The 17,068-nt window shown below is 49.1% G+C and overlaps 1 protein-coding gene across 1 annotated transcript in view; it reads right to left on the bottom strand.

Moving 5' to 3' along the window:
- Asic2 (acid sensing ion channel subunit 2) overlaps window positions 1-17,068 on the bottom strand; it is a 1,085,888-nt gene that overhangs the window by 893,678 nt on the left and 175,142 nt on the right. The window lies entirely within an intron of this gene.

Below are 17,068 nucleotides of genomic sequence, written 5' to 3'. Positions count from 1 at the left end.
TGCTTTCCTGGTCACATGCTTCAGGAGAGATGCCTCAAGCCTTCCTAAGCAACATAACTCAATGCAGGGGCAGGGGAAAAGAGGAGACAGTGGATCCAGATCTCCACCGGCACTGTGACCATTGCCATTTGACAACCCAGGGCCAGGAGGGTGTCTCCTCTCTAAGGGGTGGGGAGGCAGAATATCACATTACAGGTGTGAAAGGTCTCCTGAGAAAAAGGGTGTGAGCCCCGGTGCACCACAGGCTCTGTATATACCAAACTTCCTCTCCTCTCTTCTCCTCTCCTCTCCTCTTTTCTCCTCTCCTCTCCTCCCCTCCCTTCTACCCCTCCCTTACCCTCTACCCCACCCCTCCCCTCTACTCTTCCCCTCCAGGGATGGCAGATGGTAACCCAGAAACCACTGGACCACAGCATCCAAATGATCACTGACTGCCTATTTCTGACACACTGAACAGCAGTAAAGGCATATAGTTTTTACTTCTCCCATCTACAAAACAGAGCCCAAGCCTCTCAGGGGTTTCTGGCGCTAACATAGGAGTCCTCTTCTTGTGAGTGGGACAATGGGACCTTATCACCTATAGCTAAGCCTGACCCTGGTGTCCAGTGAGCCTGGAGACACATTCTGGAGCTAGGCACCATGGCACTGGAGTGGGACAGATCCATTTCCATGGTCTGAATTTGAGTCATCTAAGCTCTGTCAACATCTATTTACTGGAGATTTCAACCTCAAACAGCCCTGGGCTGGTGCTGAGGTCTGACCTGGCCTGCCTAGTTCTGAATCCCCCATGGAAGGCTGAGAGCCACCTGATGTCACTCCTCCTTCCTTTTCCTCACCCCACGCCACCTGAGGCACTAGGGTGGCCCCTGTGGGTTTCAGAGTACGACATTGGCTGGGTTAAGGAGTGGGGTTTGACCTTAAAAGATCCTTAGACATTTCAAAATGTTTATGCCCCTTCTGTGGGTAATATTTTTAGATGCAAAAAGTTCAAATTCCAGTAAACAATCCTGAGAACGTGTAGAATGATAGTTTTTAACCCTGGCAAACCCTGCAGGTGATTGGCCAAGTCAGGGTATCCTCCAACACAGTAAGGTGATTGGGGACCTGGGAATTTCTGTCCTCTATGTAGAATCAAAAATACTGTTATATAATTTAATTGACAGCTATAAAAGTACTGACATAGGCCACTCTGGTCTAGTTTTTTAAAGTAACTGTCATAACTCTCAGTCTTTGCCAAATGGCTTGCAGAAGTGTCATTACTGCTCTCTGTGGTCTGGAAATTGGCCCCCACCCTCTAATTCATCTGTTGGAATCTAATAACCAGCATGGTATTATTAAGGGGGGAGACTTGGGAAGTGGTTAAGTTCTGAAGGCTCTGGATTATTCTGGATCACAGACTGGCTCATTCTCTTACAAGAGTTAACCCACTTGCTGACACCTGAAAACCTCGCTTAGGACTATGTGTGGGGAGAGGGATGAGCCCTTATCACACAAGAAATCTGGCAGCCCCTTGATCTTGAATTTCTCAGACTCTAGAACAATGAGGGATCAATTATCCAGCCTCGGGCACTTTTCCGTAGCAGATGGAACAGACAAAGACACTACTATTGATTGCCGTTTCATGGATGAACAAGCTGAAGTCCAGAGAGATTGGGCTCCTTGTGCGATGGATTTGAAGCAGTGATCCCACCTGGGAAGTCCTATCAACTCTAGTGCCTTTATTCCAGTCTTAGCACCCCAGACTGCCAATCCCCTCCCGTTCCTCTTGGAAAGTCACTGGTTAGATGTGTTGATGCTATGTATAAGCCATTGCAGATTATAGCAGTCAACACATGGGCTGACTCGTGCAAACAAGAGATCAACTCCAGGCATGAGCTATCGACTGTTTGATAATATTTGTCTGGTAATTTTGCTAATTGTGCATTCATCTGTCATCTGCCAGTGAGCGACAGCAGGCAAACAGTAGGAGGCACCAGAGAGTTGGGAATCACATATGGAGGGGAAGCTTAAGACGGGGCTGGTCTATGGCTTAGATTTTTTTTTTCCTCTATAACTAGAAAAAAAAAAGTCCCCATTATGGCAATTGATCTGTAGAGTAGCCTGGCCAGGTTCATGGAAACCCAGGTCACTGTAAAGGCACTATCATGAAAGCCAGTGTTGGCCCTTCTAAACAATTTTAACTCAGCACACTGGAGAAGCTCTCATCGGCAAGATGCCCATGGCAGCAAGGACGTCCATGGAAATCCCAAGGGCAGCAGCACTCCCCAGGAGGTAGAAACTTCTAGGAGGCTTGTGATGGGGAAGGTGATCCAGTTCTGCTGCACCTCCTGCCCTTTGTGCAGAATCTTTGCTCCAAGATGGCCCCTGCCCCCTCCCATAGGCTACCTAGCCTCACCTTCCTTGGTTCCCTGGTTAGGCAAGGTGCAGCCAAGACACGGGCTTCACAAAAAGCCACAGGTCGGAGCTTCATTCCTAAAGGTGAACTCTGAGCATCCAGCCCTTTCCTGGAAGCGCAGAGCTGAGGCCCTTAAAGGTGGGGTTAGCCCTGCTACACTTATTTCTGTGAGGCACACCTGCCTCTATGCTGAATTCTCACACCTTTCAGCACCTTTACCTTCTTCGTCTCGAGCCCCTGTGTCAACAACTCAAACCCCACAACGCTCCCTGTTAAACGGGTGCCCCAAAGGGATGCTCAGAATCCTAGGACCTGGGTTGTTTCAGTAAGTGACTGTCTCTCCTTGCTCTGCTGGCCCGTCCTCCCTCAGTTCCACCAGCCCTTCACACACAGCCCCGCCCCTTACCCCCTCCCACCCCACAACTGGCCCTTGCTCACCTTCTTCACAGGGCTGTTCACATTTGCTTAAGGCACACCCTCGAGTTCCCAGCTTCCTGTGCCCCCCCCCCACAGAGATCCTTTCCCAAGCTCCTGCTGCGCAGGGGCTCATTTACATTTCACTCACCACCCTCATTTACTTAATTTTCTACAGCTAATTCAATGTTCACCGAGTGGCTCTGGATGGCATTTGCATCCATCACCTTCCAGGGCTCAGAAGGGCTGCAGGGTGGCGGCTACCCTGCTGAGATCCCCCACTTAGGCCAAAAGCAACAACATGGCTCCCTGCAGAAAAGCCTGATGCAGGGTCAGCCTGGGCCTTTCTCCAGCTGCCACCGCAGAATCAAGCTCTGGGTGGGGCACAGCAAGTCCCCACTGCCTTGGCAGCCTTGCCCCCAGGGTAGAGGCAGGCTGACCCTGGCCTGAGATCTCCTACCTTCTGACAGTTGCCTGGGCATCCATTTAGAGGTGACTGCCTGCTGTGCCAAGCATTTCTTTCACCTTACCCTAAAATAGCTCATGCTTCAGGGGGTGCCTCCTGGTGTCTAGATCGTTACAAGGCTTGGGAAGAAAGAGAAGTAAAATACAAGACACTAGTAATTCCAAACAGGAAAAGCGTGACTGCTCATAAGTCCAGACAGAGGACTCTTGGCTCCACTCGGCCGAACCCAAGCTCATCCTGGTGGCCTGACTGGCAGAGCATCATGCTAGGCACCTGTCCATTTCTCATTCTAGTCACCCCAAACTCCTCCAGTTCATTGGAGAAACTGTGTTAATAGACAGCTGCAATGAGCATCTGCAACGGAAGTCAGACCTTTCGGGAAGGCCTGGAGCTCATGTCTAGGTTTCCCCCACACTTGCGGTCCTGAGAGATTTATTGGGATGCCATTGCCTGGCCTGCTTGCTTCTGGGTTTCATCCAGGCTCCAAAGACCATACATCCATGTGAAGGATGGCTGCACATGCTGAACTTTCTAGAAATGACCTCAGGACCTCACCTGTAGCTTATTCTCAGGCCCTGCCGCAGTTTCATCCACTGTCTCAATGGGCTGAGATATGGAACCCTTGTGACGCAGGAGTGATAAGGTAGTGGCTAGAGACCAGAGCCCTGAGCCACAGTCTTGTCTATGAGTATGTGCCCAGGTTACTGCATGTGAGGGTTGAATTAGTGGGCAGTGAGTGTGCTCCAAATGCTGAGAAGTCCTGCAGGCTCCCTGGTCAAGGCCCCGTCTGCCCTGTCTGCCCTGCCTGTGTCTGCTCAGCTGCTTTCGCAGCTTATCTCTGATATTAATCAGCATCTTCTTCCCTAGCTGATGTAGACAGAGGTGACTTCAGCCTAAGGAGTCCACTCCAGTCAAGACAAGAGAGCCTGGGGCTGGAGAGATGGCTCAGAGGTTAAGAGCACTGGCTGCTTTTCCAGAGGTCCTGAGTTCAATTCCCAGCAACCACATGGTGGCTCACAACCACCTGTACTGAGATCTGGCGCCCTCCTCTGGCATGTGGGCATACATCGAGGCAGAATGTTGTATACATAATAAATAAATAAATCTTAAAAAAAAAAAGACAAGAGAGCCTATGCCTACTTAGTAGGGACTCCTGGATATTATCAGCTGAAAAAGTCATCAGATTCTTCCAGGTTACCTGCCTGATTGCAGATGTATTCTGGGAGCAAGACTAGGTTCCAGCCCCTGTAGAGGGGACAGCAGGGAAGTGAACTCATTTAAACCTGTGAGGAGTCACCACTGGGTGAGATTCTCAGCCTCGTCCTTAAGAAGGTACCATTGGTACTTGTATTGACTGGTTTCATGTGTCAACTTGACACAAGCTAGAGTCATCAGAAGGTTCGAAGCCACAGGCATCAGATCCCAAGCCTTTGCTATGTCCTAAACGGGCTCTTCTCTGGGACCCAAGGGGCACATGGGTTTAATAAGGTCACCAGTACCACAGAAGAATTCCTTCACACCCCTCATCTGCCACCCTTCCAAGGACCCTGTGACACAAACCCAAGGTCATTAAATAAGTTCAGGCTCTGCTGAGGTGACATTGCAGGGCCAGGAGAGGAAACTCGCTCTGTCAATCATAGACTGTGGTGCTGGGCAATCTCATGACCCTCCTAGAACAGCAAAACAGGGATACCTATAAATGAGGGACACAAAAGTCCTGTGGAAGTCAGACAGGAAAAGACCCATACAGAGCACTGTCTGAGTTTGGGGAACCTATCAGTGAGTTACTAAATCAAAGGATAAGGTGACCCTGAGGTCACTTCCATCATTTTCTAGACATTCATCAAACTGGAGGGGCACTCATTTATTCATCCGTCCCTCTGTCCCTGCCTGCTCTATTTCCTCATACATGGGTAAGGGACCCATAAAGACGTTCTGTCAGGGCTGCCACACAGGGTCCATGTGACATGTCTGTACTGGGGACTGGCACATGCTAGGTACTCAGTTAATATCTGCCTCCACTCCACCCCAAGAGAAAGCTTGGGACACCTTACCCAGCCCTGTCTCTGTTTCAGTGTTTTCATGATACTGGTCCTTGATCCATTGCATCCAGGGGTAGCCACTTTGATGTTGGCCATGGTACACAACTCTCCATTTTGTGGTGTATGTGTGTGTGTGGGGGGGTGGGGGTCAGAGATAGATGTCGGCTGTCCTCCTCGGTCATCCACCTAGTTCTTGAGACAGGGACCTCTCACTGATCCTGGAGCTTACTGAATCGACAAAGCCATCCAGCAAAATCAAGGAATTGCCTGCCTCTGCCTTCCCAGCATTGGGGTTCCCAGCGTTGGGGTTCCCAGTACTGGGGTTGCAGACACATATCTTTGCTGAGCACTGGAACTCAGGCCCTCAGGACAAATGTCTTCCCAATGGACTGATTTTCTCAGCTCACACACTTCTTTTTTAACCAGACCTTTTTTTAAAAAAAAATGTTTTTCACCAGAAAGCAAAATATATTCATTGCAGGGAATTTGGAGCGCACCAAGAAAATGAAAACAAATCACCCCAGGTTCTCTGAACCTTTTCAAGCATTTTCTTGCCTTCCCCTCCCTGTGCAGACTGCCCTGTAAGCTGGTGAGATCACCCTCAATAAACAGTGTGGTTTCCTGCTTTCTCCTGCTTAGAATATAGCAAGCCCTCGCTCCACGGTATAAATGCAGTTTTAATGGCTACCCTGTGATTTATCTAAGCAGCCTTGTCTACACTGCCCCATGTTCATGAACTTCCAAACAATGCTCTTCTAAGTCAAAGATGCACGGATATCTAATTCCAAGGCTCAACTGCTGGCGTTTGGTATCCAGCGGATGCTGACTTCTCAGGTTTGCAGATACCCGCCCTACCTTCAGCAATCCCACTACCATTTTCTGATGATCTAGGTTGGGAGGGATGTGACAGTCGTGGATCAGAAAGCCAAGGCTTTCTTAGGGAACAGTGCCTCAGGCTTGGCCCAAATCCCCAGGGAAAGATCACTGCAAACCTGTACTCGCATTTTCTCCTTTTCTGGCCTACTTTGAATAAAGCCCCAGGGCAGATGGGTTTCCCTGAGCTACCAAGACTTTAAATATCTGCCTGGGGCTTCCCAAGCTGGATTCCATAAATACTTTAAATATTTCCCTTCCTGTTCTTCTGCCAAAATATGGGCATTTTGGAGGGTCAACCTAGAAAAGAGAAAAAGGCCTTCTTGGTGAGAAGAATGGGGGTTAGAATGCAAAAGCTGAGTGTCCCCAAACACTGGGGCCGCCAGGTCGGTGGCCACCATCCTGCCTCCTTCAGTGCAGGGGGGGCTGGCTCTTGTCAAGTCCCCTGAAGCCTGCCCAGCTGCCCAGAGAGGGCACGACATCCCCACTGTTTCCAGTGGTCCCCTAGATCCTTACTGCTAAGGTCTCTCTACATCAGTCACTTCCAGCCAGCTTTGCCCACACACTTATTAGCTCCGTGAACTGGCTGGAACAATGGCAGCCTTGGAAGTGTTGAGATCTTTGCCTGTGGTCAAACAATCAGCACCCGGTGGTGTGGGACTCAAACCCAGACAGGGCCCGTGCTTATGCTTATAAACCCAGCTCTGGCCTTTACCCGCTGCCCACTGGCCAGGGTTGATGTCTGTCCAACACAGTGAGTTTGCATGTGGGGTTAGTCCTCACCCAAAGATTGTTAGCTCAAGATAACCCTGCTAATCTGTTGTGGGGTTTTTATCCCAATTGGCCCAATGCAGGATGAGACCAAAGTTTTCACTCTCCTGTATAGTCACACTACCAGAGGGATGATGCACACTTGTAATCCCAGCACCCGGGAGGCTAAGGTAAGAGGGTTGGGACTTTGAGGCCAGCCTGGGTTACAAGTAAGATTCAGCCTTTAAAAGAAGAAGAAAAATAGAACGTGGCAGACTTAGAAGTTTTCTTGAATATCCCAAGGGTATCTCCTGGGGTGTATTCTGTTTATTGAAGATTTCACAATCCATATAAGGTCAGACTATGATTTTTCTCACTGATCCTCCCAATAGCTCTGTGGGATAGAGGGAAGGAATCAGAGAGGGTAAGTATATTTCTTAAGGCAGCAAAGCTTCTCGGTAATAGGGTAGGTTTACAAGCAATATTTGTTGCTTTCAGACCTGGTCATTTTGCCTTTGTTCAGTCTCTTGGGTTTTAGAGAGAAAGCCACAGTACAGAGAAGGGAAGAGGCCATTTAAGGTCACATAGTATGTCAGCTGAGCAAGGCTAGGACTAGATCCAACTCCTCCAATTCCTTGGTCCTGCTCCATCAAAACGGAGTATGAATAGACTGGGAAAATGCCCATTGTAGCGAGAGGCTCCTTCTGTCTCTGAGAGGCAGAGCAGTTCCACTGGATCCCTACAGTGGGGCGAGCCCCACAGCACTGCTGAGACACACCAGGAAGTCCAGAACTTGGAGGAGAGGACAAGGGGTGGCAGACAGACCCCTGTGCACAGGGCTGTGGCTAACTGAGTACACCCCAGCAATGCTCACCCAGAAGTCCCAATACCCCCAGCAGGCACAGGCAGCTGCAAAGGGGACTCAGGGTGCAGCTGGGTTGTCACTTGCCCATATAAAGAGCAGGGTCCCAACCACCTAGCAACTATGCAGATGTAGTCTTGGACACAATGGAGTGGTGACAGTAAAGGGGGCTCTTGCTGTCTGATGTCCTGCTGGCAATTGAACCCATGTTTTTCTGCATTCTAGGTAGCGGAGATGGCATTGAGCTACACTGAGCTATGTCTCCAGCCCTTCTTTTTACCTTTTATTTTCTGAGACAGCCTCATTAAACTGTGTAGCTTAGCTTTGAACTTACTTCGCAGCCAACACTTGAACTGATTATCCTTTTGCCTGAGTGGTCTAAATAGCTGGGATTATAGGCTCACACCAGACCCAGCTTCTCATTTGTTTCCCTACCTGGACCCCTGCAAACTGCCAGGAATGGTCATGTGACCAGCACTGGCTGGCATGCAAGCTCCTAGTTGTCCTATTCGGCTCCATTATCTGGCCCTTTCACAGGCTAAGCCTGGTCTCAGGCTTGTTGACCAGCTAGGCGTTAGCCTGGCTTACTCTATAAACCCCAACACAAGCTACCCTCCCAGCCCTGGCCCGTTTGACAATATGACATAGTTTCCTGTAGATCACCCCAAGACATCTTTTACCTCTGCCCCTTTTGGGGAAGTGGGACTATGTCTCAGGAAGAAGCCCTGCAAACCTATCCCTATGGACAAATATTTGTTCAGTAGGAACAGAGGTAAAGGATACTCATCCACTCCCTCCTCTTCACCGCAACCCCATCCTCCCCTTCCTTCAAGCAATACATGGAACACAGCCATGTACTAAATTGGAGAGAGCTTAGCTGGGGAAAACATAGCTACCACACTCAGAACTTGGAGTGGGAACACAATTATCCGTCAAATTCAAATCGCTATAATATGGGAGCCATTGCAGAGGGCCTTGTATATGAAAGAAACATCACAGGGGGTCGGAACTAGTCCAGGTGTCACAGGAACCCTGAGATTTAAGGGGGAATGGAGGTCAGTGAGATCTCACTGTAAGGTGCCTGTAATATATGTGAAGGCAGAGAAGTCTCTCTTCCTGGAAAAACAGCAGGAACTATAGAGCAGGGGGGCTGGTGTGCACAGAGGCTGGTGTGCAAAGGGGGAGGGGAGGATTACAGAGGGCCTTGAGGTCAGGCTGCATGGACCACCTGAGCCTAGGGTGGGGGGATACACTGGCTGAGATCTCCAGGTGACTCACATGGGAACCTGGTAGGGTACCTGGCACAGAACAGTAACACAGAATAAAAGCACTGCGGCTGGTCATTGGTGGCTCATGCCTTTAACTCCAGCTCTTGGGAGGCAGAGGCGGGCGGAGCTCTGTGAGTTCGAGGCCAGCCTGGTTTATAGAGTGAGTTCCAGGACAGGCTCCAAAGTTACACAGAGAAACCCTGTCTGGGGTGGGAGGGGAAAGGGGGGAGGGAGGCACGCAAGGGAGGTGGACAAGTAGGGTTCCAGGGACTCCTCATTATGAAGGAACCCCACTCTAACCACCATAGCACCACAGAACCTATGGAGCGCATCCCTAAAAGGCCCCAACTGAAAGACTAGTGGCCACCTGGTGAGCATTCACTACCAGATAAAGAGACACAGTTATGACCAGTGGGGGTGGATTGGAGTCGTTAAGTAAGGGCTATAGCCATTGGGACCAGGAGGCTGGGGAAGCAATGATGGTCAGACAGCAGTCAGCCCAGAGACCAGAGGTGTTTCTTTTTGTGTAAGGCAGAGTGGAAGGGATAGAAGTTCCATGGGGAAGCAGCCTCTGCTCATTCTGGGGCAGGAGGGAAGAGATTAACAGCTGTAACTGGGAGTAAGAGGCTCCTGGCCCAGCCCAGCCCAGGGTGCTGCTGTTTTACCAACATCCCCTCCTTCAGCAGGCAGAAGTCTTCATGCTTGCTGTCCATTTGATTGCCTATGGCAGACTGGGCACAGGGGCATCTGGATACAGCTTCCCAATGGAGGATTAGTCTCCTAAACACTGCCACATAGTTACCCTGCATCGAGAAATAAGTTACACAGAAATTGATTTTTAAAACGTAGATCTATTTACTAGTTGGGTGGAAGCAGGGTGGGGATGTCTAATTTCTACTCTCCTACATTCTGACGAAACACGCTAATTCTGCAAATGAGAGAAGGGTGATAGACTGGTAGCTGAAGCGCCAGAGTCTGGAGTCAGAGCTCTTAGCCAATTAGGTTCTAAAGTCCTGGGTCATTGCAAAGGGCAGAACACAGATGTGTTCGGGAGTAAATAACCGAGGTGCTCGCTGGACGGCTAGGAAGTAGGGGAATCTGAGCGGCCCCAGGAGTGGGCAAGGAAGGGCCGGACCAGCATTTTAGGGGGTGGATATGAGGTTGCAGACCATGGCAGACACCGGGGAGGTAGAAAACCTTTAGAGCATGGCGCCTGCTTGTCAGGGAGTCCGAGACGCAAGTCCTCGCTGACCACCTGCTTTCATATCTCAGCCGGGTACCCAGTCTCTCCCCACAGCTGAGATGTGTCAGGACCTTTGGAGGTCGCCTCAGAGGAAAGACCTAGCTCATGGAAGACACTAGGTCTTTCAACAGCCTGGGAAGAGGCAGGAGTGTGTGTTTGTGTGGCAGTGGGGACTGTGCTTGGGGGCTCCAGATCTCAGGTTCCTTTTCAGAAAGTATACTTTTTCCTATTAGGTAACTCGAATGTAAGCAACATGCAGAAATGGATGGAGGACAAAGAGGCCACAGATGAGTGAGTGGCAGGCCATTGCTCAGTGACGATCACTATGGAAACAAGTGGCAGAGACAGACGGAGGGTCTGATGTCAGGGGTCAAGCTTTTTTATTCCTGGCTTCACATTCTTCCAGGGGAAGATAGTTTGTGTTGATAAGATATAATTCCAGTCAGATAGCATGAGGGGTGGGTAGGGAAAAAGCTTGGCTTCATTGGCAGAGTGCCAGATAATAGCTGCTGTCTCCATTGGAGGACCTCGTGCCACAGGGCTGACTTCTGAGGACCACAGAGGCCATCCCGCTGGCTCTCATAGACCTCTTATCCTACTGATAATTGGACGCTGTCACCACGAATGCACCACCTTCCTTCCAAGTACTGGGATGTCAACTTTGTGAGAGCTCTTACAGAATATAAAAATCGCAACCTGTTAATTCTCCAAGTAAAATTTTTTTTTTTTTTTTTTGGTTTTTCGAGACAGGGTTTCTCTGTGGTTTTGGAGCCTTTCCTGGAACTAGCTCTTGTAGACCAGGCTGGTCTCGAACTCACAGAGATCCGCCTGCCTCTGCCTCCCAAGTGCTGGGATTAAAGGCGTGCGCCACCACCGCCCGGCCTCCAAGTAAAATTTATAATCTCATGAAACCGTACCGATCTTATCAGACACATTTACACAAGCAAACACCGAGGTTCAGAGATGCGCCAAAGGGTACAGGGTGAGGAAATGACGGGAGGAAACTTCTGAATTTCAGAGCACTGTCTCACTTCTTCATCAGCGCCAAGGGGAGGCTGGGGAAGGAGAGGGCAAAGCTTAGCATTGCTCTGCGGAACCACAGCGAGGACAGACATCACCACCTCTGCTACATGTATTCTCACGTCCCACTTCAGGTGTGTGTGTGTGTGTGTGTGTGTGTGTGTGTGTGTGTGTAGGCCAGAGGAAACCTTGGATAATATCCCTAGGTACTATACGCCATGATTTGTGTTTGAATTATTATAATTTTTATGTGTTTTGGGGCTTTGCCTGCATCTATATTTGTGAACTGTGTGTGGGGGGGGGGGGGGGCGGGGGGAATGGCTCCTATGGAGGCCAAAAGAGGATGCTATGTTCCCTGGAACTGGAGTTATAGATATGGTTGTGAGAGTTAGAGTCCCTATTTTACTAGTGAGGAAACTGAAGTTTGGGGTTCTGTCCTTGCACTCTTTCTCCTGACTCATTCTTAGAATCCTGCTGTAGAGCTGCTTTTGTGCAAGGAGGAAGGTGAGCCCAGTCCTGGCAGGATGCGTGTAAGCTAATGAGGACAGTGAGTCACCCAAAGGGAGGTTTCTGTGTTGAGGTCCTTGGGTCCCCCCAGGGGTATAAATTCCACGTGAAATCTCTGCGAAGACTTGCAGAAACTTCTAAGTGTTCCCTGCTACGGATTAGCAGCTTTCATTTGGTGCCGCTGTGGTTAAGGTTGTTTTCTTTTCCTTGGGCTTCCTGTGAGGCTTCTGCTTATTCTGGGGGTGCTGCCTTGTGGAATCCAAGCTTTATGGGTTAGGAAAAGGAGGAACATACACGAGAGCACTCAGCCAGGGCTCAGCGCAGTGGCCAAGACAGGACAGCAGGGTCAGAGTGTGATGACAACAGTACAGCCTGGACTGGATAGTTCACACCCATTCACATGCCTGTCCACACACCTATTCACACCCATTCACACACCTGTTCACACCCATTCACACACCTGTTCACACCCATTCACACGCCCATTCACACCCATTCACACACCTCTTCACACCCATTCACACGCCCGCTCACACCCATTCACACACCTGTTCACACCCATTCACACGCCCGCTCACACCCACTCACACGCCTGTTCACACTCATTCACACGCCCGTTCACACCCATTCACACGCCCGTTCACACCCATTCACACACCTGTCCACACACCCATTCACATGCCCGTTTATACCCATTCACACGCCTGTTCACACCCATTCACAGACCTGTTCACACACCCATTCACATGCCTGTTCACACCCATTCACACACCTGTTCACACACCCATTCACACGCCCATTCACAACCATTCACACACCTGTTCACACACCCATTCACAGCCATTCAAGGAAGAAAGCCAAAATGAGGTATGCAGCCAGGAGCTCCATTACAGATAAAAACCACCTCGGTGCCCAAAGGAGAGGGGGCCAAAGCCTTAGTACTTGGCTGTAGGTGGAGCTTATAGGGCAGAGGAAGCTCACTGATAGGCTGTAAAGGAAGGTGTTCATATGGGGTGTGGTCTTGGGCTAGTCCCTCTCTGAACTACTCTTTCTTTCTGGGCTGGATAGGAATATTTCTGCCTCGCCTCCTCCTAGGATTCCCATGAGGGAGGAAGTCCCAAGGATGGGATGAGCTAATAGTGATGAGAGGTTTTGTCACACAGGAAGCAAGAATGTGTCACACTGGACCCAAGGCCACTGTCATCACCTCTGTCCCTCTCCCTCCAGAGAAAAAAAATGATCACCTCTCCAGGAAATGGAGCAGCTAGACCAGCTGGATGCCCATCCCCTCCCTCTCATAGCTTATAGTTAGCAGTCAGGGATTAGAGGAAGAGCTATCCTACTCCACTGTTCCCTGATGTTGGTGCTGAAGCTGAGCTCCATCAGGGCAGCAGGCGATGCTCAGGATTGGAAGAACAACAGCTGTGGCTGTGACTTCTAAACTGATCTCTACCCTGCCTCTAGGTGGCTGGCTGGGTCCTACAAGGACATTATCTTGGGAAGTGGATTCCACACTACTTCCTGCTTTGAACCCCTGTGCTCCACAGTGCTAGCTGGAGCAAAGGGCACCTACGCAGAACTCACGGGGTCAGGGAGCCTTTGGAGACAGTGTGTGACCAACCCTCTGTGGAACTGGCCAGAGATCACACAGCCGTGCCTCAGAGAGTTGAAAGGGACCTTAAAGTTCACTTAGACCTCAAGATGGAAGCGCTGTCCTGTGACGGTCACCACCCACCAGGATCACAGACTCCAAGTTCTGAAGCCACCTAGCCTCTAGCTGCATGGTGCCATGACCCCACATAGCATCTGTGTGCAGCTGGCACCGTGTGAGGGCTAGCCCTGGCTCTAGAGTATCACAGCATTTGGGACTTGTAAGGCTCACCTGCTTCCTAGCGAGGGACCTCGGCAAGCAGAAGCCTCTTAAAACTTGTTCTGGGAGTCAGTAAGGGACTGTCAGTGTTGACCTTTAGCCATTACACAAAGCACCAGGGAGGAGTCAGCATGTTTGTGTAAACACAGTAAGATGTGGAGGAGGTGGTGATTTAGAACGAAGAGCTATCTTGTTTATCTTCAGCCAAAAGGTCTTAATGGCAAGTCTACATTGAATGACAAGGACACAAGAGTGGCCACCCACACACTATATGTGAAGGATCGGGTAGGACTATGCAGAAACATGGTTTTTTGAATGGTCACTGACTTATAAATAATAGTTACCATTCCTGTTGCTATGACGAAATACCCAGCAAAGACAACTTAAGGAAAGAAAGAAGGGCTTGCTGTGGCTCATGCTTTGAGGTTCCAGAATGCAGTTCATCATGTCAGGACAGGCATGGTGGCTTGAGGCAGGTGGTCACATTGCATCTGATGTTAGGATGCAAAGAACAATGGATGCTTGTTCTCGGCTTCCTCCTTTTTGTTCCGTCTAGAACTCTGGACCATGGAAATGTGTCACCACATTCTGGGAAGTCGTCCGGTCTCATTTAACTCAATCTAGATGATCCTTTCGCAAACAAGGCCACGAGTTGGCCTCCTAGCAACTGAAATCCTATCAAATTGACAATCAATATCTACAGTCATACTGGCACTTGAATTGAGTAGATTGTTCATACGCCGTTAAATGCTGCTCTTTAAAAATGCTCCCAACCGTTACAAACATCCTTCTGAGAGCCATTAAAATGGCTCAGGGGTAAAGGTGCTTTGCTGCCAAGCCTGATGACCTGAGTTTGATTCCCCAGGGCCCACACGGTGGAAGGAAAGAACTGACTTGCCTAGACCTACATATGTTCCATGGCATGTGTGTATGTGTGCCTGTGTACTTACACATTAAATAAACAAATGTAATTTAAACAGTGCCCTGAACTAGGTATACAAAAACAAGGGGTGGGGAAAAATTGGATATCCCACATCCCAAACTATGAGAAAGTTTTCTTCGCATAGGAGGACCTCCTAATGGGAATGAAGATACTGGGTGGTGAAGATATCAGCATGGCAAGCACCCCTGGTGCCCTCTAGGATGGTGGGTCTTTCTCTAGGAGACAGTTGGCATAATTAGTACTCTGTATGCTGAATAACTGGAGTGTCAGCTCTCACCTGGGGACAGGCCATGGCCTGTCTAACTGGTACCTTCAGAGCCTGGAACAATAAACCGCCTTACTTTTGAGAATTTCTAAGTTCTATTTGCAAAGAATTAAAATCATACTAATAAAGTAAATATATTTTATATTTTGCCTTGCGAATCTATGATTTCTTATTTTATTCCAAGAAAGCACGGAATTAAGGAAAATGTTTTAAAAAAATATGCCCAAGATTACTGTCATGAGCCATAGATCACATCCTTCCTTGGAGTCCACAGGCCTGTGACCCAGCCTGACCAGATAGATGATCAAAGTTCTTGGAATGCATGAGTCTCAGTTCCCACACTTGTGATTGAGGGAAGGCATGTCTTACAACAATGCTGGCTGACTGTCATGTGATTTGGAAGAGTAAGCCATCTAAAGCCCTGAGCAGCACAAGGCATGGTACACAGAAGGCCTTCCTGGGGGTTTAGGGATCATCTTACTATTCTCCAAGATAGAAGTAACGGTTTGCTTTTCTCAGCCTTCCAGACGAGGCAGCAATGACACACACCTTTAATCCCAGTAGCCACACTAGCTTGCCATAGAAACCAGGCGGTAGTGGTGCACGCCTTTAATCCCAGAACTAGAGAGGATTATAAAATGGGAGGAGACAGCTCTCAGTCTTATTCTGAAGTTTCCTGGAGGCAGGATCACCATTTATGGACTAAGGTCGAGGTAAGAGCCAGTGGCTGGCTGCTTTGCTTTTCTGGCCTTCAGGTTGAACCTCAATATCTGTCTCAGTTTTTATCAGTCGTGTTTCAGACTTCTAGGTGCTTCTGTGCCGTGTTTCTTTTCCTGTGGAGATGCACAGAAATGTCTCCACAGTCCAAAGAAACTATTCCACCGGAGCCCAGCTTAAAGCTCCCAATGGGCTTAGCCTGGTCACTTACAGTAACTTAGAAGATGAGGGCAGCAACATCACTGATAAAGCTCACTTCAGCATGAGTGACCACTCACACCACCAGGATCCGTTACCCAACCTGCAGGCAGCTCCACTGAAGAGTCCGCCCTCATCCTCAGCAATTACTTCATTCTTATATGACCTTGGGAAATCGTGAGCTTCCTGGGTCTTTAAAGCCGCTTGTGAATTTTATAGACCTCTTGAGCTTCTCTCTGTCTGCTTCCATATAGGAGAAACAGATCCAACACCTAGCTCATTCTTCCAGCTAAAACAGGCCTACAGAAGGACCAAACCCTACCACCACCACACATATAAAGAAGCAGTGTCAGAATGAAATGCAACTCTATAATGAATGCAGATCATGCTCACCTGGCAATATCGAGACAAAGTCTATTCTGCTGCCTGTCACTTGAAAAGTAATAAAGCAATAACGAAGTGATATATATATACATATATATCACATATAAACACACATATATATCATATAAAATGCATGCCAACAATGAATGCCCCTCTTGAATACTGAGGAAAGATGGGATGGGTAGCTGGGGCAACAAGGTGTGGGGACATGGGACCTCTAACAATAATGCAAATTAGGTCTTTTGATGTCGACTCCGCCATAATTCCTCACCCTAATTGCTTTCCATGTCCAGGCTGAAGCCCAGAGAGGGGCAGGGACTGACCTCAGCACCCTGAATGATTAGAGGCAAAGACCTGGTGAGCCCCTGGCTCCTTCCTGGGGATTCAGTGCTTTCTTGCGTGTCTTTACTGGCAGGGGCGCAGGCAGAGTGGACCTGAAAGAGACCCAGCCCCTTCCACCATCTCTGCTGCATTCTCATTCACTCCTTTCTCGGGAAGAAAAGAGTTCTGAGCTGCTGGCGCCCATTCACCGGCAGCCCGGCAATTACATCTCTTATTATAAAACTGTCAGTTAACAAATTGATCTTTGGCGTATGATTTAGGTCCCCACGTATCCAGACCTCATCTATTCCTTGGCAGACTAGGCACTTAGAGTCAGAAAATCCTGACTGTGAATCCTGCCCCTGTCACTTCTTAGTCAAGTGACACGGGTTCTTATAACTCTCAGGGCATCCGTTTTCCCTGTTGTAAAACAGGAATAACTGTGACAGCTACCTGGCAAGACTATTAACGCAATAACAGGGCTCTGGAGTGCATGTCATGAATTAGGAGCCAGGATGGGTGCTTTCCAT

This window comes from Microtus oregoni, unplaced genomic scaffold (assembly GCF_018167655.1).
Source record: "Microtus oregoni isolate MIOR12 unplaced genomic scaffold, Mior012 000015F_ref0000493, whole genome shotgun sequence".
NCBI classification, from domain to species: Eukaryota; Metazoa; Chordata; class Mammalia; order Rodentia; family Cricetidae; genus Microtus; species Microtus oregoni.
Note: the sequence above shows the minus strand (reverse complement) of the source record. Positions and strands in the feature narration are given on the sequence as shown.